The 23,909-nt window shown below is 35.6% G+C and overlaps 1 pseudogene; it reads left to right on the forward strand.

Annotated features, from left to right (window-relative positions):
* The first annotated feature begins 3,160 nt into the window (after positions 1–3,160).
* LOC103101463 (heat shock cognate 71 kDa protein-like) lies at positions 3,161–5,007 on the forward strand (annotated as a pseudogene).
* The last annotated feature ends 18,902 nt before the right edge of the window (positions 5,008–23,909 follow it).

Here is a 23,909-nt window from a genome sequence, read left to right on the forward strand (position 1 = left end):
ATGATTTCCCTGGATATCCTTGATCTTTTGTTCTTCCAAATGAACTTACTTATGCTTTTTTCTAATTCAGTAAAGAAGTTTTTGGGTAGTTCAATGGGTATGGCACTAAATAAGTAAATTAATTTGGGTAGGATTGTCATTTTTATTATGTTAGCTCGTCCCACCCATGAGCAATCAATGTTTTTCCAATTGTTTAGATCTAGTTTTAACTGTGTGTAAAGTGTTTTGTAGTTGTGTTCATATAGTTCCTGTGTTTGTCTCAGCAGATAGATTCCTAAGTATTTTATATTGTCTAGGGTGATTTTAAATGGTATTTCTCTTTCTAATTCTTGCTGCTGAAATGGATTAGAGATGGATAGAAATGCTGATGATTTATGCGGGTTTATTTTATATCCTGCAACTTTGCTAAAGTTGTTGATTATTTCGAGTAACTTTTTGGTTGATTCTCTGGGATTCCTTAAATAAACCATCATATCATCCGCAAAGAGTGATAGCTTGGTCTCTTCATTGCCAATTTTAATACCTTCAATTTCTTTTTCTTCTCTAATTGCTACTCCTAGTGTTTCTAGTACAATGTTAAATAATAGAGGTGATAATGGGCATCCTTGTTTTACTCCTGATCTTATTGGGAAGGCTTCTAGTTTATCCCCATTGCAGATGATGTTTATGGATGGTTTTAGATATATACTGTTTATTATTTTTAGGAAAGGCCCTTCTATTCCTATGCCTTCTAGTGTTTTCAATAGGAATGGGTGTTGTATTTTATCAAAGGCTTTCCAAAAGCTCTTTTTGAGCATGTGACTATTTGTTGTATTTCTTTACTTGTTTTGAAATAGGTGTCCTTACTTTACTGTACTCTGAGTTTTAGCTGAGGTCTCCTTGTCTCCATAACAGCTATCTGTAGTTTGGTTCTATCTTCTTTGCTTACTTGCTTGCTTTTACTTTTTTATTTTTAAAAATTTAATGGCCATGCCAATCTATTTCATTATTGGCTTTTACTGGACTTTCAGGGCTCCTCTTGCACTGACATAGGTTACCGTAGGTTTCAGAATTTCTTGTGCCTGTTTTAGTCCAGTTTTTATAGTCCAAGGTCTGATATAATCTTGGGTGCCCTCACTCAAACCCCAGTCCATGATCGACCTCAGGTGTTCCTGTCAGAGCTAATGAATACTTCTGCCACTATAATTGCAAGCAAACAGTTCACCTTCCCCTATGTCAATAACCAAGGACTCCATCCCCCATGATGGGGTCCCAGGCCCTCAGCAACCACACTGACCAGTGTGTACCCCTTTCTCATTTCTCCTATTTTACTACTTCAGCTAAGGACAGAGTAGATGTCCAATCAATGTTCCTTGGGTCGCTAAACTTCCTCATTTACTTGGAGTTAAGCTTGATCTCCTGTCCTCAGATCTCGTTGCATGAAAACTCCATGGTATCTCCTCCTTCAATCTCCAGCTATGGACCAGCAAGGGTATCCACAGCTGAGATCACAGCAGACTCAGCTCCTCCCAGGGTCCTCTGCCTGAGAAGTCTAGTGATATTTTCAGGGATTCAGACTCCAGGGCTCAGAAAACAAGGTGAGGTTGCCAATCCTGGCCCCATGGGTTACCTTTTTTATTCCATTCTGTTTACTCTATTCCTACCCCCAGAGCTTCAGGCAATGGGACTGCGACCAGGAAAGTCAGAACCCTTCCTTTCTTGCTTTCTCAGGCAGTTCAGCTTTACTCCTGAATCCTTTCTATTTTTGCCACCTTTAACTTTGATTCTATGGAGTTATTTTTGTGGGGAGGGTATTAGGGAAGTGAGAAAGCTTCATGCCCTACTCCACCATCTTCCCACAATAAATCTCCCCAAAGTGGTAATATTTAAAAATCCATTAGGTCCCAACATCTGATAAAGACCATATATTAACTAATGTATCCAGGAGAGATTACCAGTTATATAGAGATTATTTCCCTGACATAGACTGTATACTATATGAAATTAGTGAGAGGAATTCAATGACATTCCCAGAAGTCACAAATAATCCTGCCATATTGCAGGTATAGGCTATCTTTTCATGCATGATCTTTAGCCTTGTCTCTAAAACATATGTGCCTTGGTTATAGGTATTCTCATTGTGTGTGAACCTTTCCCTTCATATGCATTCCATATTTTTTCCAGAGTGCAAGTATTTGTAGGGAGATGTACTACAAACTGATAGATTAAACGTGTAATTGCTATTTTTCTTAACAAATAATTTTATTAAATATGCTTTCTTTGAATTACTGAAGTTGTTTGAGTAGAACAAGTAACACATTAGTAGGGGCTTATGAGCTGTGGTTTAGAGTGGATGTGGACTTATAGAACCCTAAACATGAGATACTATTATTTAAGGAAATCAATATGTGAGAGTTCAGGTTATGACCCTAGGCACTATAAGTAGAAATTACCCCTTCCAATTTATGTGGCTTCTGTGAGATTACCATCACTCTTTTACATAAAAAATGCACACAAACACAAGAAGAATGAGATTCATGGAAACAAGTGTTTTGCCATATTTGTAAATAGCAGTCCTGGCTTATCGACAAAAATTATAGAATCTTAATTGTTCTATTATTTGAAATTTGTGTGGAACTTTAGAGCCAAAGAATCATCTTGAATAATGCTGAACTAGATAGATAAATCAGTTTAATAGAAGTTGAGCACTGAGCCATAACAAGAAGGTTACAAAACATTTTTAAAATATAAAAATAATAACTGACATTTGCATAATAATTAGAAGATTGTAAAGCACTTTATATACATATATATATATGTATATATATGTATATATATATATATATATATATATATAATCTGATTAAGGCCTCATGGTAACCCTCTGAGATAAGTATAACTTTCCAGTCTTCTTACCTTATCTCTCTTTCCCTCTGCCCCCATATACTCTGTGATTCAGTGGCATTGGCTTCCTTGCTGTTTCTCACACATGATACTCCATATTCCAGTTCCAAATGTTTTTGTTGGCTGTGCTCTATGCCTGGAGTTCTCTCTCTCCCCCTCATGTCTGCTTTTTTCACTTCCCTAGTTTTTTAAAAGTATCACCTAAATGTAACTCAGCATAGCATCAGCCCTTCTTGTTCCACAGCAGTCAGCTATGACCACTAGATACCCCAGCAGCATGTTGAAGGGACCCACAGTTGGCATTGATCTTGGCACCATTTATTCCTGTGTATGACTCTTCAAATATGGGAATGTAGAGATAATTTGTTAATGACCAAGCAAATTTGATTACCTCAAGCTAGGTCACCTTCACAAACACAGAAAATTTATTTGGTGTTACTTAAAAGAGTCAAGTTGTTGAAGCCCACCAACACAGTTTTTGATGTCAAATATCTGATTGGTCACACATTTGATGATGCAGTTGTACAGTCAGACATGAAGCATTGGCCATTCACAATGATGAATGATGCAGCTAAGTCCAAGGTCCAAGTGGATTACATAGGGGAAACCAAAGGTTTCTATCCAGAAGAAGTATCTTCTATGTTCTTGACCAAGATAAAATAAATTGCTGAAACTTATCTTGGGAACACTGTCAAAAATGCCGCCATCACGGTATGAGCCTACTTCAATAATTCAAGCTCCTCCCCGCAAAATGCTAGAACCATAACTAGCTTCAATGTGCTCCAAATCATCAGTGAGCCACTTGCTACAGTTATTGCTTATGGAAAGAAAACTCAATGCCTAAAGAAATGGATTGATCTCGGAGGTGGTATTTACAATGTCTCCATTCTTACCAGTGAAGATGACATTTTTTGAAGTCAAGCTAACAGCTGGGGCTACCCACTTGCATGCAGAGGACTTTGAATGGTCAACCATTTCATTGCTGAGTTCAAGCAAAACCACAAGAAGATTATCAGTGAGAAGAAGGGACTGTGCAACATCTTTGTCCCACTTGTAAATATGCAACATGCACCTTCTCTTCCAGGACTCAGGAGACTGACTCCATTTGCAAAGGTATTTATTTATATACCTTAATCACTTTACCCCATTCTGAAAAGCTGAATGTTGACTTTTTCCAGGGCATACTGAGCCATAAGAGTTGTGAAACTAGATAAACTTAGATTCATGACATTGTCTTGCTGGGTGATCCTATGTGCACCTCTCAGATCAATAAGACTTTTTCAATGGTACAAACCTCAACGAGAATATCAATCCTAATCAGGCTGTTGTCTATGGTATAACTGTCTAGGCTGCCATCTTGTCTGGAGCTAAATCTGATAAGGTACAGGTATTGCTGCTACTGGATATCATTCCTCTTTCTCTTGGAATTGAAACTCCTGGTAGAGTTTTAACAGTTCTGATTAAATGCAATGCCACCTTCCCCACCAAAGCAGACTCAGACCTTTACCACCTACTCCAGCAACTGGGCTGGTGTGTGAAGGTGAAAAAGCAATGACAAAGGACAACAACCTGCTTTGCAAATTTGAGCTCATGGCAATCCCTTCTCCCAGGGATTTCCCTCAGATTGAAGTAACATTCAACACTGGTGCATCCTCAATGTTTCTGCTATGCATGAAAACCCAGGCAAAAGAGAATAAAATTGCCATACCTAGTGACAAAGATCATCTGGGCAAAGAAAACATTGAATGTATGGTCTAGGAGGCTAGGAAATGCAAGACTGATAATGAGAAGCAGAAAGACAAGGTTTCTTCCAAGAATTCTCTTGAACCTTATACTTTCAACACGAAGTCTATCATAAAGGATAAAAAACTGCATGACAAAATTAGTGATGAAGACAAATGGAAGATCCTTGACAAATGTAATGAAATAATCAACTGGCTGGATAAGAAAGAACCAGACTGCTGAGAAGGAAGAATTTGAGCAACAGCAGAAAGAATTGGAGAAGGTCTGAAACTCCTTAATCACTAAGTTGTATGCTGGAAACATGCCTGGTGGGTTCCTGGGGGTGGAGCAGCCACATCAGGAGGTGCTTCTTCTGGATCCACCATTGAAGAGGTTGGCTAAACACACCAGAAGAAAGAGTATTCCATGCCACTTTCCAGAAATAAAAGGACCCAAATTTGTAGCCAAGGCAGTAGTAATTTAAAAGTAACATTTAAGTGGCAAGCTAGATGACTTTGTAGATTTAAAGCCAAGCCCAGAGATGGGGGATTCTGGGTTCAAATCTGACCTCAGACAGCCTCTAGCTATGTGACCCTGGGCAGGTCACTTGACCCCCGTTGCCTAGCTCTTACCGCTCTTCTCCCTTAGAACCAAAACCCGATATTGATTCCAAGATGGATAGTAAGGGGTTTTTTTTATTTATTTTTTAAATTAAAAGTAGCCTTTAAGTTACTGTGTAAACCTAGGCATTCTGAATACTTAAATGTGTGCAGAGGTAAAGAAGTAATTGATGTTATTCTTTATTCATACTGTAAACAATTTCACTTCTTGTTCTGAAGGATAAAATCTATTTAAAATTAGCAAGAAAGTATTATCTACAGTTCTACCTTCAATTAGAAGCTGTTCCTGTTTCCCCATTATAAACTTCCATCTATCCAGTCTATATCTTGTTTGTAAATAATTATTTTCATTTTTCCCCAGTAAACTTCAAGCTCTTAAAAGACAGAGACAATAGTTTGCCTTTCATTCTAGCTCCAGTATTTAGCAAAGTTCCTGGCACATAGTAATTGATTAGTAAGTGGTAGTTGAGTGGCTGATCTATTTAGGCATCTAGTTCAGAGAGTCAGAGCACTGGGCATGACATTAGGAAGACTTAAATTCATATTCATACTTGCTGTGTCAAGTTGTTTACCTCTCCTAGCTTCTGTTTCCTCATCTCTAAAATGGGGATAATTATAACATCTACCTCACAGTGATGTGAGAATCAAGTGAATTTTTTAAAATTGTGTCATCTTAGCTTAGATTTTTGAAAAATCAAATCTGACTATTCTATTCATATTTTCTTTTCAATGACCAATGTCATTTTCTCCCATAATATCTGAAAATTGCTGAATTGTTTGCATTTACACATAGCAGGTCTCTCATTGTCATTAAAGAAAATGGAATATAATTAGAAACAATGATGGATCTATCCTATTTTCTCTTTCCAGTTTCACCTACATGTATTCCCAGGGTGATATGGCTTAGCTCAGACTTAGGGCAATTTTTCTACAAATTCATTTTCTTCTCATATCATTCCTTTGTGTTTTCTGAGATTGGCTTTGTATTTTTCACATTCTTAGGGCTACTTACATTCTTCATCCTTCATAGCATTAAGCAAGTGAATTTTTACTCTTAACTTGTATTACCCTTGGAGAAGAAAATGGCAAACTACTCCAGTATTTTTGCCAGGAAAACTCCATGGATAGGATGATTCATGGGATCATGAAGATTAAGAAATGTCTGAACAGTAAAAACCACATCATGGTGTAAAAAGGGAAATCAAGTGATTGATGGCTAAAGAGGTTTCTTTACTCCATCAGCTTGGTTGTTATGGGGACCTACATCATTAAAATATCTCTAAGAAATGTTGAGAGCTTTTATATTTATCCATTTCCCAGTTTGGGGAGTTTATAGTTTATATTGTAATTACAAATAGTGTTAAACCCTGTTCTTATCCTTTCTTATTATTATTGGTCAATGGCTTTTCAGTCATGTGTATCTCTTTGTGATCTGATTTGTGGTTTTCTTAGCAAAGATTAGAATATTTTGCCACTTTCTTCTCCAGCTCATTTTTTGATGATAAAACAGAGGCTAACAAGGTTATATAACATGCCCAGGGTCACACAGCTAGTAAGTGTCAAGGCAAGATTTGAACTCAGGAAGATGAGTCTTCCTAAATCCAGACCTGGCATTTTAGCCAATATACCACCCAACTGCCCAATATTTCTTATGCTCTAGTATTAATTTGAATTTTTACTGTAATCAATTAATTATTTGAACAAAAAGAGCTAATTGTGAAGTTGCTTACATATTGGTAATGTGCATTCCCTATATCAGTGATGGTGAACCTTTTAAAGATAGAGTGCCAGGCCCTGCCCCTCACCCCCACAGACCAAGTGCCATGTCCCTCCCACCCACCAAATACTAGGTATGCCTTACCCCCCCCTCGAGAATGAGCTCCCATTGGGCTGCTGGGTAGAGGATTGGGTAAAGTGAAGAATGTCCTCAGTGAGTGTAGAGAGGGGGAGGGGAGTGGGACAAGGGCTATGCTCCTCTACAGCTCTGCCACCTGTGAGCCTCCCACCTTACTCACTATGTGCTCCCATTAGCTGCTGGGCAGAGAGGCGAGGGATGGGAAACAATGTTGTAAGGCCCAGCGGAGAGGGGGAGGGGAGCAGCTCCGCCTGAGTCCCTCAGTCTTTCTAGTAACAAACTCTGGGGATGAAGGGCGGGGAGGGATGTGCACTGTGTGCCCACAGATAGTGCTCTGAATGCCATCTTTGGCACTTGTACCATAGGTTTGCCATCATATGCCAACATGTATATGTTAAAATATAATCAGTTACATATTTCATGATGCAATTTGGTCCTTTCTGGATATCTTTTTGCATCAAGTATTCCTGATGTACAGACATCAGATATTTAAGTAGTATACATTCCTTTAAACTGTTGCAATTGCTTGTTCCCAAATTGTATTTTCCAAAGCATTGCTTTTTTGCTGTATTTCCCCTAGGTTCCACCTTCCCAGTAAAAGCCTCAAATATCTAGTGTTCTGTGGTAGCTTAGTTAAGATGATCATATTGAGTTTTTCATAGCAATTTTTTATTTCTTCAACATGTAAATCAAATGTTGGTGGATGAGCCATAATTATTTTCACACTGGTCTTGATTACCTTATCATGAACACTATAAGGCAGGATGACAAAGTTGCTTATTTTAAAAAAAAAAATGTTTCTAATTTCCTGTGAGCATGCAATAAACCTGACCCTATCAATTACTTTACTCAACTCCTTGTACATTTATGAGAATTTATGACTTTTTTCTCTCATTTGTCTACACATTATTTGTCTTTTGGGTTTTTATAAGAAAGACATCAATGTGAATTCTTAGGTCCTCTAGAAGTGTTACCATTTTGTGCAATTGAACAAAAATTATGAATTAAGAGGACCCATAAATCAAACTGTCACTAATAAATAGTTCAAGAACTATATAATTCTTATACCCTCTTTTTTATACTACTCTGCCACCAGCATTACCAAAGCAAAAGAGAGTCACAGAAAAGCAAGAGTCATCTAAAATATTTGTCTCATGGTTCACTAAGACCAAAAAAATCATCTTATGATTAGCCTTCTAGTAATGATTGAGCCTTTCAAAAATGGTGAACCTAACCATAACAGTTGGACAATAAACACAGTTCTAACTCCTTACTCAAAGATATTCCTGATGGTAAAATCTACCAGAGATTACACCCAGCTAGCATAGACTTTGAGACTCCATTGCCATATATGGTAAGGTATCAGAGCAGAAATTTTTGTCCCTTAGATACTGATTAGATTATAACATCTTTGAGGATTAATATCTGTGTATTGATCTATCTTAAGACATTCATTAAATGCTTACTATATTCTAGGCAGTTTTCAAAGTACTGGGAATACAAAGTAAGGCAAAAATGAAGTGTTTGCCCTCAACGAGCTTTTTTTTTTTAAATAAAGGAAATGCACATTCAAATACACACACATAAAAAAAAAAATACAAGATCTTTGTCTTTGTATCGGCATCACCTAAAATAATAATCACACATAATTGGCACTTTAAAATGTTTAATGAAATGAATATTCCATATGATGCCTAATGTAATATCAAGTAATTAATAAATGTTCATTAAATGACTGAAGCAATGAATGAATGAATGAATGAATTGCCCTTTAGTATAGTGGAATGATTTTACTCTAAGTAGAATAGAACAGTAATCTCACTCTGGGAAACGAGGCCTCATTTTCTTAGAAATGAGAAATTTGTATATAATCTTACACAAATCATTTATTGTCTTGTCTTTGATGGCTAAGTATGAGTTGTTTGGCCAGAAGAAGAAAGGCACTAAAAAGACGCTAAAGCTAGGATTTGAACCCTTAGACTCAATCCAAACATTTTCTTTTCTTCTTTTGTTTTTCCTCAGAAGATTATAAGGTGGACTTGAGAATAGTGTAGAAAGGTTTTCAGCATAGTATAAACCAAGTTGAAAATATAAGGTGAGCCAGGCGAAAATGATCAAGTCAGTTACTCATCTATGTATAAGTTGTATTTATGGGATGCGAAGCTAACTAGCCAATTTAATGAAAAACCAGTAGTTGAATGTGTTAGAAAAATTGTTTCATGCTGAGGAGACAAAATAATGGGTTGCTTGTCTGAATCTTCTGCTGTAAACCAGTTTTGTTGGTATTAAATAGAACTACATGGGCTTTATTTCTAATTAAATACCTAGATGTAGGAAAATAGCGATATAGATAATCCATACAGCGGATGATATAAGTCACTTATATTTCATTTTGGTATTCATGTTTTATTTTGTTTTGTTTCAGTCTAGTTAACTTTACAACTCACATTATTTGCTTTAGGCATATACACTGCCCACTTCCAAGTGAATCTAAAAAAACTACCAAATTAAAAACACAAAGTAAAATAGACAGCTGGGCACAGACCAGAGCAGAGCTCATCTAAAGGAAGCATAAAATGAGTGGATTATAACAAGTGGATACTGAATTTAGCTTGAAGTTTTCTGGCAGCTGAGGCAAAAAGGGAAATGTGTTGGGTTATACAGCTTTCATTTTCTAACAGAAGAAAGCATCCCAATTCACATACCCAGAAAAACTTTTTTCCTGGAACTAGAGTTGGGCATGAATACATCAAATGGGCCTTTGCACAAGGGGCATTGAACCTTGCTCAATTGTATTTTGCTTAAGCTAGTTTTCAAATTAATTTTCATTCCCTCAGCATACACTGACCCAGATACATGCTGGGTACCATGGAATCTTCAAACCACTTAAAAATATCTGTTATACATATTCCCAATAATATATACTAATGTTAGCAGTAGAATATTTTCTACAGGGAATATAAAAAATTGTTTTGAATGTTTACAGAAAATATGTTTAAAAGCTAATAGTAAAATTGCTTGTATTAAAGATTTTTTCTACTGATTTTTATTAACAAAAATATCAAGCTACATTCTTCAAAGTGTGATTCTAAATACATCGACACAATGGCAAATAGAAAGGTAGCTGCTTATTCATTTAAACATTTTTGTTTCATAAGTTCAGTACTCACTTTGGTTACTTTTCAATTTTCTACCCAAGTAAAAAGCAACAAAGATTAAAGTCAGTTCCTTATTTTTATTTTGCAAAAGTTCATAAATAGATTAGCTGCATAATATTTCATTACCCCAAATCTCCCCAGTCATTCCAAATCTACTGTTGCTTATCCAGTTCCACTAGTAAACATGAATGTTTTTTATAGAGAGTAACACCTAATTTGGATTAATCAAGGGAAGAATAGTTTACCTTAATGAATATAGGGATTACTGAATTCAGAGAAATTTATTTTTATCATTTTCAAGCTATAGAGTGATTAAACTAGACTAAGACAGGGTCCATTTTGACAAATAGAAGTATGATTTGTATACCAGTTGTTGGTATGTAATTAGATCCTTCTAAGATACTTGAGGCTTCCTAAATAGTGTATTTTCTTAAGAAACATTCCTCTGATAATTACATTTACAATATTGATTTATTTAGCAGAGCTCATTTTTAATAGATGCTAAAAAAATAAAAGACCTCAGCCTGTCCTTTAATGAATTATTAATTTAAATCAGGGAGTTCAAAATTAATGAAATTATATGGAAATAGGTGATGGATAGATAGCCTTTTTTACATTCAGTTCCTCTTTTCCAGTTTTTTAAGTTTTGCCTTTAAGATCCCTAGCTACCTCCCCATGAGAAAGGCAACAACAAAAACAAACACAAGCATTTATTGTCCATTTTGTGCCAACCACTGTGCTAAGTGCTCTGTAAATATTATCTCATTTGAACCTTAAAACAACCCTGAGATCTAGTTGTTATTTCTTACATTTTACATTTGCAAAAATTAAGGAAAAATAATTAAATGATTTGTCAGGAGTCACAGACCTAGTGAATGGCTGAAACCTAATTTGATCATGTCTTCCTGACACAAGCAGTATTATCTGATGGGGCAAAAATGAAGGCCAACTAAAGTTAGGGCAAATAATTTACAAGAACAATGGGTCTGCATGAAGCTACTGAAAGGGCTGGTAAGACCAGAGAGGTGAGCCAGTAGACATGACACTGGGCCTAACGTCTGGAAGATCTGAATTCAAACCTGATCTCAAACACTACCTTTGTGACTCCAGGCAAGTCATTTAACCTGTCTAACTTAGTTTATTCACCTATAAAATGAAGGTTGGTAATACTAGCACCTAATCCTCATGATTGTTGTAATAATAAAAAGAAAATTTGCAATGCTAATGTGATGATGATGATGATATAACAATATGATTGTGACCAGTTAGTTTAGTGTAATATTATAGCAAAATAGAATAAAATAACTGGTCAATAAGTTGACCAAATCAATTTCTTTTTTTGACATACTGTAGCCATAATCTTAATATGAACCAGTAAGCCATTGTCAGTGTGAGCAAAAAATTATATGTCCTGTTCTCATTTTTTGGTCTAGTCATTTGATCAGGAATTCCCAATCTTTGTTGTGAGAAGATTTCTTTTTATCTAAGAGTTTGAGATCAATAGTGAAATTCACAGATGCATGTGTAGAGAAAGCTTTGGCCAAGTGGGGAAAAAAACATATCTTTTCCTATTCCTCCCAAAAAAGAACAACAAATAAATAAAATATTTTCCTATTCCCCCCCCCAAAAAAAACAAAGAAAATAGTTCCTATCTCCAAAAAGAGAAAAATAAAATGAAAAGTTTTTCTCATGCCCCCAAATATATTTTAAAAGTGTTTTTTTTCTGTCTCCCACCCAAAACATGAAAAAAAAATTATTTTTCTAACCCTACCAAAAAAAGGAGAAAATATTGGGAGATTTTGAATGGAAGATAGTGATGAAGGTTGGATGTTGTCTAATTTAGCATGATTATTCAAATTATAATACTATAATACTACACAGAGGCATCTGATGTTATCTCAAAAGCTTTCTTAAAGTGCGAAACTACTAACATCCATAGAAATTTATCTATTACAGTATAATAGCTTGTTTCCTTTCCCTGTAGGATATTTCTCGGGAAACAGTAAAAATATAGGAGAAAGTATACATGTTTGCATCCAAATTTCTGGGTTCCTATCTTAGTTCTGCCAATGTGTGACCTTCATCAAGTCACTTAATCTTTCTCATCTTCAGAAATGCCTCTCTATGGCATTTTATAGCAGAAAGAGCACTGAAATTGAAATTATAAGGCCTGGATCCTAACACTTTTTGCTTTGGATGAGTTATTTGATGTTTGGGGATCTCAATGCCCTTTTCCACCAAATGAGAGATTGGACTAGATGCCTTCTTCAAATTCTAAATCTACAAGACCATGACCCATTAAAACCATAACTTATGAATATCTAATGTGCTTTGTTTACTGCTACCAGAAAGCCAGGGGACATATTAGTTCAAAATAAAATCCATTTATTCAAACAGCATAAAAAATAAATTGTCAAAATCATGCCATCTCCCTATGCACACATGGTATATATTTTCCAAGCTACTATGCCACCAGGAGAGAACACGTACAAATGTAATGAACAAATTTAGGAAACATGGTCACATAACATATGTGGAAGGGGCACATAGAGGTACACACATCCAAGATATCCAAGTCTATACAGAATAATCCACACATTCAACACAATACATTTTTCTGATGTACTCTCGTGAAGTTGGCACTTTCCTCTTTGCTATTCTCTCTATGGGATATGCTATCTCTTCACTGACTATTATATCATCTCTGCTATCTATTTACACTGTATCTAAATTACCAAGGCAGCCTCTGCCAACATTTGTGTTTCTACTATTTGGTCTTTCAGTGCTAATTGTTCCAATGTCTACTATATTACCTACCATATTGTAGTGACTAGAAAGCCTCTCCTTGAGAGTGAAAGCCATAGCTAGTTTAGTAAATAATAAAGGGCAATGAACCACCACACTCAGGAAATCAAAGAAAGGTAGCTTAATTCCCAGGATAAGACTAAATGCCATATATATTTTTTAAAACTATGTCCAATATGAATTCAAAGTATCTTTTCCCAAACTACTATCTATTTTAGGGTTAGTAAATTGCTTTTATCTCCTTTTACATCTGTGTTTGGGATCCTATGAAATTCAATTATCTATTTCTTGGACTTTTTCCCTTCCAAGACCCAAAAGAGCAGTGTGTATATTGAAGATGGAGAGTGCTGGTGTTGGTGCTGATAATGCAGAAGCATACTTTCAACATACTCATTGATTGGAATGTAAACAAAGTTGGATAAAGCAGGCAGGGTCCATATTCCTGTCTTCATTAAATATCTACAATCACTAAAACCTTTCTGGCTTCTATACTTATAAAATGGAGATAATTCTTATACTATCTACTTCACAAGGGTGTTGTGAGAATCAAATATGTAAAGCACTAAATAAATGCCAAGGTGTCATATACAGTGGTTTAAAAAATATTACAGATGGAAGCAGCTGCAATAATTCCCTCCTCATTTAAAATACCTTTTAGCCCTAGAGAGAGCTTTAGTGCTTACTTCCCACATATCCCTCACCTGCTTCCCTACTAGAAATGCTCACTGCATCAATACTGTGTCCACAAAGAGCTATTAGGAAGGACTTGACCATCAGATGCCTCCCACCATTCTCATACATTTCCTGTTAATATTGAGACAAATAAACAGAAAGGATGAAGCCCTCTGATCTATGGAAATATTTTAGTGTAAAATATAATTAGAGTGTTATGAGGCTATAAATTTTCCATCACCAGAAGAGAATGATTACTGTTAATCTCAGCAAGGTATTTACCGCATTCCTATTTGATTAGGACTTGGAATTTAATCATGAAGAATCTGCTCTCACTGAGCACAAATACTTGAAATACCATATGTAAAATTTAGAGGGCAAGCATTACACACCATAATTATTAGCCAGCTGACCTAATACTCCCAATTAAAAAGGAACATCAGATGGAGAATTCAAGAGTAGGCAGCTGAGAATACACTGTTATTATTTTTCACCAGATAATGTAATTTACTCTTAGCATGTAAATCAGTCTGACCGCCCAAGAAATAACATCTAAACTGTGAAATTTTGTGTTGTAAGATTACACCATATAATTCTTTTCCTCATTTCTGTTTGAAAAATTAAACAATACAAACATGTAGCTCTATGTTAACAATTTCACTCTCTTTTACATGACTAAAATTGATCTTCAACTTAAACCAGAATAGCCTTGTTAGTTCGAGTCTTGGCTGTCTCTGTTGCCTCATTTTATTTCTATTCAAAAGAGCTGGTATTTGATTGCTCAGCCAATGACAGCTGCCTTTCTCTGTTATTATTATTCTCTTTCATGACCTAGCTGAGGTACCCATAGTTCAGACTCACAAATAAGGCTGCCCTTATCCACAACTCTATACCTAATTACTTCCTTTCATCACTCATACAAACCACACATTTCACTGAATATAGTGCTTAAGTCAGCCAATGGTTTAATTTTAGCCACTAAGGAAATATTTAATTTTTTAAACAAGAATGATCCTCAATCCTTTGTCCTGACAACATATAATGCAATAATGTCTATAGAGAGGCAGCATGGTGTAGTGGATGGAAAGCCAATTGAAAGACATGAGTTAAAGCCCCACCTCTGATAGACTGATAAATCATTTGACCTCTTGGTTCAGTAGGCTAAACGTGTTAACCACTACAACTGAAGGCCACATGACCCCCCACACTCCTGAGTGCTACGAAAACCACATTAAAATATAATGGGGTGAAAAGAGCAACAGGTTTGAAATCAGGAGCATCTGAGCTCAAATCTAGCCTCAGACACGTCCTAGCAGTGTTAAAGGTGGACGATTGCATAGCACTTGTCTCTCTTCTGTCTTAGAACTTATATTAAGACAGAAATTAAAGGTTTAAACATGTAATTAGGAATTAATGAAATAACTAAAAATACAATAAGATATAGAAAATATCATTGTGTGGCCTATATGAATCCTTTTTATCTAAGATTCTTATTTGATGTGTTTCATATTTCATGCCAGAATTGAAGCATAAAATAGTGGAAGGGGAATCAGAGGAAACTGGGTTCATATCCTGACTTTTCTTTTGTTATCCCTATGATATTAGGTTTTTTAATCTCTCTTTGTTTTTCCTCCCTTAAAATAAAATAGGTACTTTCCAAACCCTCAATCCGTTGACCCTATAATATTAGTTATGACTCTATAAGAATATCTACTGAATTCTACAGATACTGAAGAGCCAGAAAGAGAAGACTGATACTGTCAAATAGCTCAACATCAAAGATTTATGTGATTTTATAAATTACACCAAAAATATGCCTTACCATTTCCCTTGCCACTAAACCCTAAGGACCACCAGATTTTTCTCTAGGAAGGAAGGAGAAGAGAAAACGAAAGAGAGGATGCAAGTAAATAAGGAAAAAGAAATCAAAAAAGGAGGTAGGGAGGAAAGGAATGAGAATGAAAGGAAATAAGAAAAGAAGGAAGGCAACATGTGAAGGGAACTCCTCCCCCCATTATGTTGCTTTATTTTGATGTAATCAATCAGTGTTTACCATTGAGATGTGTAGGGATAGATAGGCCCTGAAACATTCATTATATGTTCTCTCCTGTATTATATTTTTGGGGCTCATTGAGAACAAAGACTGTCTTAATATTTCTTTTTGTATCTCCAATATACATTAGATGTTTAATAAATTCTTCAGTCTTTCATTTTTTCTTGCCTGCCGTAATAGTTAAAATTAAATTATGAGGCTGCTTAACAGCTTTTGTAGCTTTATTACATCAAAGTAGTGATAGTAAAGAGAGAAAAATATAGGAAAGAGGTAGAGAGTTGCCTAGTCTATAACTCTATGTGTTGTTCTTATGGAATGAAGCTCACCATGAACAGGGCTTCCCTCAGGTCCAATCTCCAGTCAGAAGAGTGCAAGAGTGTGTGAGCAGAGCTTTGATCTCACTTTTATAAGCAGTTTTCTCCACCCACTAGCTCTCCCACATCACATCTCAGGAACCAATGATAGTTCCTTAATTTGCATGGCACCACCCAGGGGGGCAGTGCCTATAGAATCAGTTTCCCATCTTGTTGGTTTCAACTTCCTTTCTTTGAGGGCCTATCTATCCCTACACATCTCAATGGTAAACACTGATTGATTACATCAAAATAAAGCAACATAATGGGGGGAGGAGTTCCCTTCACATATTGCCTTCCTTCTTTTCTTATTTCCTTTCATTCTCATTCCTTTCCTCCCTACCTCCTTTTTTGATTTCTTTTTCCTTATTTACTTGCATCCTCTCTTTCGTTTTCTCTTCTCCTTCCTTCCTTCCTTCCTTCCTTCCTTCCTTCCTTCCTTCCTTCTTTCCTTCCTTCCTTCCTTCCTTCCTTCCTTCCTTCCTTCCTTCCTTCCTTCCTTCCTTCCTTCCTTCCTTCCTTCCTCCCTTCCTTCCTTCCTTCCTCCCTTCCTTCCTTCCTTCCTCCCTTCCTTCCTTCCTTCCTTCCTCCCTCCCTCCCTTCCTTCCTTCCTTCCTTCCTTCCTTCCTTCCTTCCTCCCTCCCTTTCTTCCTTCCTTCCTCCCTCCCTTCCTTCCTTCCTTTCTTCCTTCCTTCCTTCCTTCCTTCCTCCCTCCCTTCCTTCCTTCCTTTCTTCCTTCCTTCCTTCCTTTCTTCCTCCCTCCCTTCCTTCCTTCCCTCCCTTCCTTCCTTCCCTCCTTCTTCCTTCCTTCCTTCCTTCCTTCCTTCCTTCCTTCCTTCCTTCCTTCCTTCCTTCCTTCCTTCCTTCCTTCCTTCCTTCCCTCCTTCCCTCCTTCCCTCCCTCCTTCCCTCCTTCCTTCCTTCCTTCCTTCCCTCCTTCCCTCCCTCCCTCCTTCCTTCCTTCCTTCCTTCCTTCCTTCCTTCCTTCCTTCCTTTCTTCCTTCCTTCCTTCCTTCCTTCCTTCCTTCCTTCCTTCCTTCCTTCCTTCCTTCCTTCCTTCCTTCCTTCCTTCCTTCCTTCCTTCCTTCCTTCCTTCCTTCCTTCCTTCCTTCCTTCCTTCCTTCCTTCCTTCCTTCTTTCCTTCCCTTCTTCCTTTTTGACATCCATCACTCCTTTACTGCTTCCCTCCCTTCCTTATTTCTTTTCTGCTCTGCTTTTCTGCCATTTATTAAAGTTAAGCAATAATACTGTGATAAAAACCCAAATTAAATTCTAATGGCAGCTAGTTGATTACTGGTCTTAGAATTAGGAAGACTAAGTTTGAATACAACTTAAGATACTAGGTATGTGACACTGAGCAAATATTTAACCTCCTTCTGCCTCAGTTTCCTTATGCTTATAATTATTTTAATAATATTACATACCTCCCAGGGTTGTTGTGAAGATAAAATGATATAATATATGTAAATACAAAATTAATTTTGTTATTATCATCATATATAGAAATGCTCATTGTACCCTCTTCTATCCACTTTTCATCCAGAAACAAATGCTAGTAGTTAACTTGATGTTTCCCCAGTATTCTTTATTTTCTCATTGTCTTTTCTACCTTTGTTCTCAAAATGCCACTTTTCTTCTGTGGGAACTTTTCTATTCTTTTTAGCCTTGCTCCCTTAAAAAGGAAAAGTGATAAAAAAATAAGTTTAAGACTGCTAAATATGACTAAGAAACATATATACATGTATGTATATATATATATAGAGTTAATATAGCAATAACTAAGAGGAGGGCAAGATGGCAGAGTAGAGAAACTCAAAGTTACCATGAGAACCCTCTCCAGCCAATCTTAAAATAATGCCACAAAATGAATATAGGAGTGAAAGAACAAATAAGGAGACAGAGTGAAACAACTTTCAAGAAGAGAAAAAGCTAAAAGTTAGACAGAGAACATCTGGGACACTGGAGTGAGAGTGGAGCATAGACAGCAAGAGGCTAGTGTAAGGAATGAAAAGCAAGATAAGAGCAAGACGCCCATCCATCTGAGCCAAGCCAACATCCAGACACAGAGACCCTGCCTGGGCAAATAGAGGTCCAACCAATGCCCACACCCTTTGAAATTCCAAAACCTGTAGTGAAGTCTAGAATTCCAGCCCAAAGTAGTCTGTGCTGAAGCGACTTTATCTGTGTGGGCCCAAAGCAAAGCTAGGGATCTCAGGCTGGGCCTTTGGCAAGGACATAGATCCCAATTTGGGGTAATTGACCCAAACTGGTGGGAGGGTCACTCTTGATCCTGCTGCCAAAAGCTGAAGGCAGAGCTCCAGGGTGGGGCAATCTACTATATGCCTGACAAAATCAAGCTCACAATGAAACAAACACTTACACCTAAGCCCGAGGCTAGAATTTGATTAGACCTTGACTGGATCAGTCAAAGACTGACACCAAAAGCTTATGTACAAACCTGAGAATAGAACTTCAGCATCTCAAGGGTTAATTGAATCAGCAGAGGGAGGTAGCTCTCAGAGCTCTTATTCTTCAGGCCATAATATCATCTTAGAAAAACTAAAACTGACAGAAACCAAGAAATAAAGCTAAGGGTAGCATCAAGGAAGGACTAAAGTTTAAGAGTGTACCCTAACCTTCAAGAAAACAGAGTCTACATATAAAAAGATAGGAAAAGTGAGCAGACAACCAAAAAAAGCAACTAACTATAGTACAAGGTATCAACACAGTAAAGGTCAGTGAAAGAAAAGCAAACACACAAAACCCAAAAGAAAAATATGGATTAGGCACAGATTCTGGAAGAGCTCACAAAAGGACTTCAAAAATCAATTAAGAGAGACAAAGGGAAATGGGAAGAGAAATGAAAGTAAAGTATGAAGAAATGAAAAAGAAGACCCAAAAACTGACAGAGGAAAATCAGGCTTTAAAAATTAGAATTGAGCAACTAGAAACTAATGATTTCATTAAAAATTAAGAAACAATAAAACATAAATGAAAGAATGAACAATATGAAAACATGAAAAATTTCATTGAAAAAACAACTAACCTGAAAAATAGATAGTGGGGAGTCAATTTAAGAATTGTGGAGGAGAATGAGGGGACATGATAAAAAGCAAATCACTGGTGAGGATAAATGGAATGAAAGGGAATAGAGCATGATTAAAAGGGGAAAATAAGATGGAGGGCAATACATAGTTAGTAATCATAACTGTGAATGTAAATGATACAAATTCACACATAAAATGGAAACAGATAGCAAAGTGGATTAAAAGCAAGAATCCTGCTATATGCTCTTTACAAGAAACACATTTGAGGCAAAATGACACACATGGATTAACAGTAAAAGATTGGAGTAGAATTTATTATGCATCATCCAAAGTAAAAAAGGAGGTTTAGAAAGCATGATGTAAAATACAGCTTAAGTATAAATTGATCTGACTAAAAGAGATAAGGAAGAAAATTATATCTTGGTAAAAGGTACTATATACAATGAAGTAATATCAATACTAAATGTTTATGCATGAAATTGTATTGCATCCAGATTTTAAATGAGCTTAAAGAGGAAAAAGATAGTAAAAACATACTAGTGGGAGACTGTAACCTTCCCCTTTCAGATCTAGATAAATTGAACCAAAAAATAAATGAGAAAGAAATAAGAGAAGTGAATGAAATGTTAGAAAAATTACAGCTAATAGATATCTAGAGAAAATTGAATAGGGATAAAAAGAAACATACCTCTCTTCAGTAGTACATAGTATATACACAAAAATCAACCATGTACTAGGTCATAAAAACATGGCAAACAAATACAGAAAAGTAGAAACAATAAATACATCTTTTTCAGATCATAATGTAGTAAAAATTATTATTAATAAGGGTGGATGGAAAGGATGATTTAAAATTAATTGAAAATTAAATAATTTAAATTTTCAAAACTGGTGGGTCAAAGAACAAATGAAAGAAACAATTACTGATTTCATTGAAAAGGATAATAAGGAGACAAGATGTCAAAATCTAAGGCATACAGCCAAAGCAGTACTCAGGGGGAAATTTATATCTCTGAGTGCCTATATCAATAAAATGCAAAGGGAGGAGACCAATGATTGGTGTTTGCAACTGAAAAAATTAGAAAGAGAACAAATTTAAAATCCCCAGGACAAATGAAAATGGAAATTCTAAAAATTATAGGAAAAATTGGTAAAATTGAAAGTGAAAGAACTATTGAACTAATAAAGAAGGCTAGGAGCTTGTACTTTGAAAAAATACAAATAAAATAGATAAAGTAGTGGTTAATGTAATAAAAAAGAAAGAAGAGAATCAGATTAATGGTATCAAAAAAAGTAAATGACAATCTAAATTCTAATGAAGAGGTGATTAAGGTAATTATTAAGAGCCATTTTGCCCAATTATATGGCAAAAATATGACAACATAGTTTAAAGGGACAAATATTTATAAAAAACATGAATTGTCTAGTTTTTAAAAAATGGAAATAGAATACATAAATAATTCTATTTCAGAAAAAGAAATTCAAAAAGCTATTAAGGATCTCCCCCTAAAAAGTCCCCAGAGCCAGATGGAATCACAAGTGAATTCTAGCAAACATATAAAGAACCACTGATCCCAATACTTTAAAAACTATTTGACAAAATATGAAAAGGAATCATGCCAAATTGTTTTAATGACAAATATATGGTACTGATTCCCAAGCCAGGTAGACCAAAAAACAAAGAAAACTACATACCAATCACCTTAATAATTTTATCCTCATAGATACAAAAATAAATAAAATACTAGCAAAAAAGACTTCAGCAAGTTAACACAAGGATTATTCACTATGACCAGGTGGGATTTATGGCAGGAATCCAAGACTGTTTTAACCTTAGGAAAACCATCCAATTAATTGACCATATCAATAACCAAACTAATAAAAATCATATGATTTTGCCAATAGAGGGAAAAAAAAAAGCCTTTGACAAAATGCAACAACCATTCTTATTGAAAACACTAGAAAGAACAGGAATAGAAGGGACTTTCTTCAAAAGAATAAACAGTATAAATTTAAGACCACAGGAACTATCATCTGCAATACGGAGAAGTTAGGAGCCTTCCCAATAAGACTGGGAGTAAAGCAAGGGTGCCTATTATCACCACTATTATTTAATATTGTACTAGAAATTGTACTAGCAGGAGTGATTAGAGAGAAAAATGAATTGAACTGATTTAAGTAGGCATTAAGGACACTAAACTATCACTGCAGATGATATGTTGGTATACTTAAAAAAACCCTAAAAAATCAACTAAAAGGCTCATAGAAATAATTAACAACTTTAGCAAAGTTGCAGGGTACAAAATATACCTAGATAAATCATCAACACTTCTATATATTTCCAACACAACTCAGAAATATGAGTTAGAAAAAGAAACTCCATTTAAAATCACTCAAGACAATATAAAATATAGGGGATTTATCTGCCAAGAGAAACTCAGAAATTATATGAAGTGAACTATAAAACACTTTTTACACAAATAAAATTAGATATAAACTATTGAAAAACATTAATTTCTCCTGGGTAGGATGAGCTAATATAATAAAAATGACAATCATACCTAAACTATTTTACTAATTTAATGCCATACCTATCAAAATTCAAAAACCTTATTCATAGACTTAGAAAAAACTATTATAAAATTCATCTGGAAGAACAAAAGATCAAGAATATTATCAAGGGAATTAATGGAAAAATGTGAAGGATAGGCGCTAGCAATACTGGATCTTAAACTGCATTACAAAGCAGTGATCAAGACAAAATGACACTAGATAAGAGATAGAAGAGTGGATCAATGAAAAAGACAAGGGGCAAATGACCTCAGCAAATTAGTGTTCAATAAACTCAAAGATCCCAGCTTTTGGAACAAAAACTCACTATTTGACAAAAAATATTGGGAAAATTGGAAAACAGTATGGGAGAGACTAGGTTTTGATCAACACCTCACAGACTATACCAAGAAAATTCAAAATGGGTAAATGACTTAAATATAAAGAGGGAAATATAAATAATTTCAGTGAACATAAAATAAACCTGTCTGATCTATGTGAAAGGAAGGCATTTAAGACTAAGCAAGAGATAAAGTATATTACAAAATTTAGAAGGAATAATTTGATTACATTAAATTAAAAAGGTTTTGTATAAACAAAATCAATGCAACCAAAATTAGAAGGAAAGCAACAAACTGGGAAAAAAGTATAACAAAAGTCTCTGACAGGGGTCTAATTTCCCAAATATATATAAGGAAATAAGTCAAATTAAGAAGAAATCAAGCCATTCCCAAATTGACAAATGGTCAAAGGATTTGAATAGGCAATTTTCAGATGAAGAAATAAAAACTACCAATAATCACATGAAAAAATGTTCTAAATCCCTTCTGATTAGAGAAATGAAAAACAAAACAATCTTGAGGCACCACCTCACACTGAGAAGAATGGCCAATATGACAGTAAATGAAAATAATAATGGTTGGAGGAGATGTGACAAAATTAGAACACTAATACACTGCTGATGGAGTTGTGAATTGATCCAACCATTCTCGAAGGCAATTTGAAATTATACCAAAAGGGCTAAAAGGATTCCTTGCCATTTGAACCAGCTATACTACTACTAGATTTGTACCCAAAAGAGATTAAAAAATACATTTGTATAAAAAATATTTACAGCTGTGCTTTTGTAGTGGCAAAGCCACAAAAATTAAAGGGTGTCTTTTAATTGGGGAAAGATGGGATACTATTGTGTTATGAGGAATGATGAACTGTTTGAATTCTATATGAACTCCTTGAAACTTTAAAGAATTCCTTGAACTTGAGTGAAATGAGCAGAACCACAAGAAAACTGTACACAGAAACAGAAACATTGTGGGATGATCAAATTTAATATATTCTACTACTAATAGCAATGCAACAATCAAGAATTATCCCATGCCCCTTCCCACTGACTGTTGGACTTTAATTTAATCCAATCAAAAGCCTACAGAGGACAGGGGAGTTAAAAATCCAACACCCCTCCCCCACAGACTGCAGGGAGAAATCTTCTGTCAAAGCTCCAAGAGGGGAGACTGACAGAAACCCCCAAAACCAAAAAAAAATGAGAGAAGCAAGAGCACAGACAAATATGGGGAGCAATGAAGGGGTAAATATGAGCAAACAACAGAAAAAGAAAAAATAAATGACAACAGACAGCTTCTGTACAGGCAATGAACAAAAAGCAAATGGAACAGAGAGGGAGGGATCAGCAAAAAATAAATCAGAAATCCCAGGGAATTGGATACAGGCTTTGGAAGAACTAAAAATGCAATTCAAAATACAATTAAGAGAAGACAATTGGGAAAAGAACTTAAAAACTAACATAAGTCATCTGGAAACAGAAAACAGTGTCTTGAAAGCCAAAATCAACTAGCTTGAAAATAAGGCAAAGGAGATGAAAGATGAGGCAAAGAAGAGGAAAGATGAGACAAAGGAGATGAGAGGTGAGGCAAAGAGGATGAAAGATGACCTCCAAAGAAAATCATACCAGAAGGAGAAGGATGATCAAAAAGCCAGGGATAAAAACCAGTCTTTAAGAACCAGAATACAACAACTAGAATTAAGTGACCTCAAAAGGCAGCAGGACACTATAAAACAAAACCAAATGAATGAAAAAGGTGAGGAAAATATGAAACATCTCATTCACAAAACAGAAGATTTAGAAAATCATTCGAGGAGAGACAATTTAAGAATGATTGGTCTACCAGAAGACC

Source organism: Monodelphis domestica, chromosome 5 (assembly GCF_027887165.1).
Source record: "Monodelphis domestica isolate mMonDom1 chromosome 5, mMonDom1.pri, whole genome shotgun sequence".
In the NCBI taxonomy this organism is placed as follows: domain Eukaryota; kingdom Metazoa; phylum Chordata; class Mammalia; order Didelphimorphia; family Didelphidae; genus Monodelphis; species Monodelphis domestica.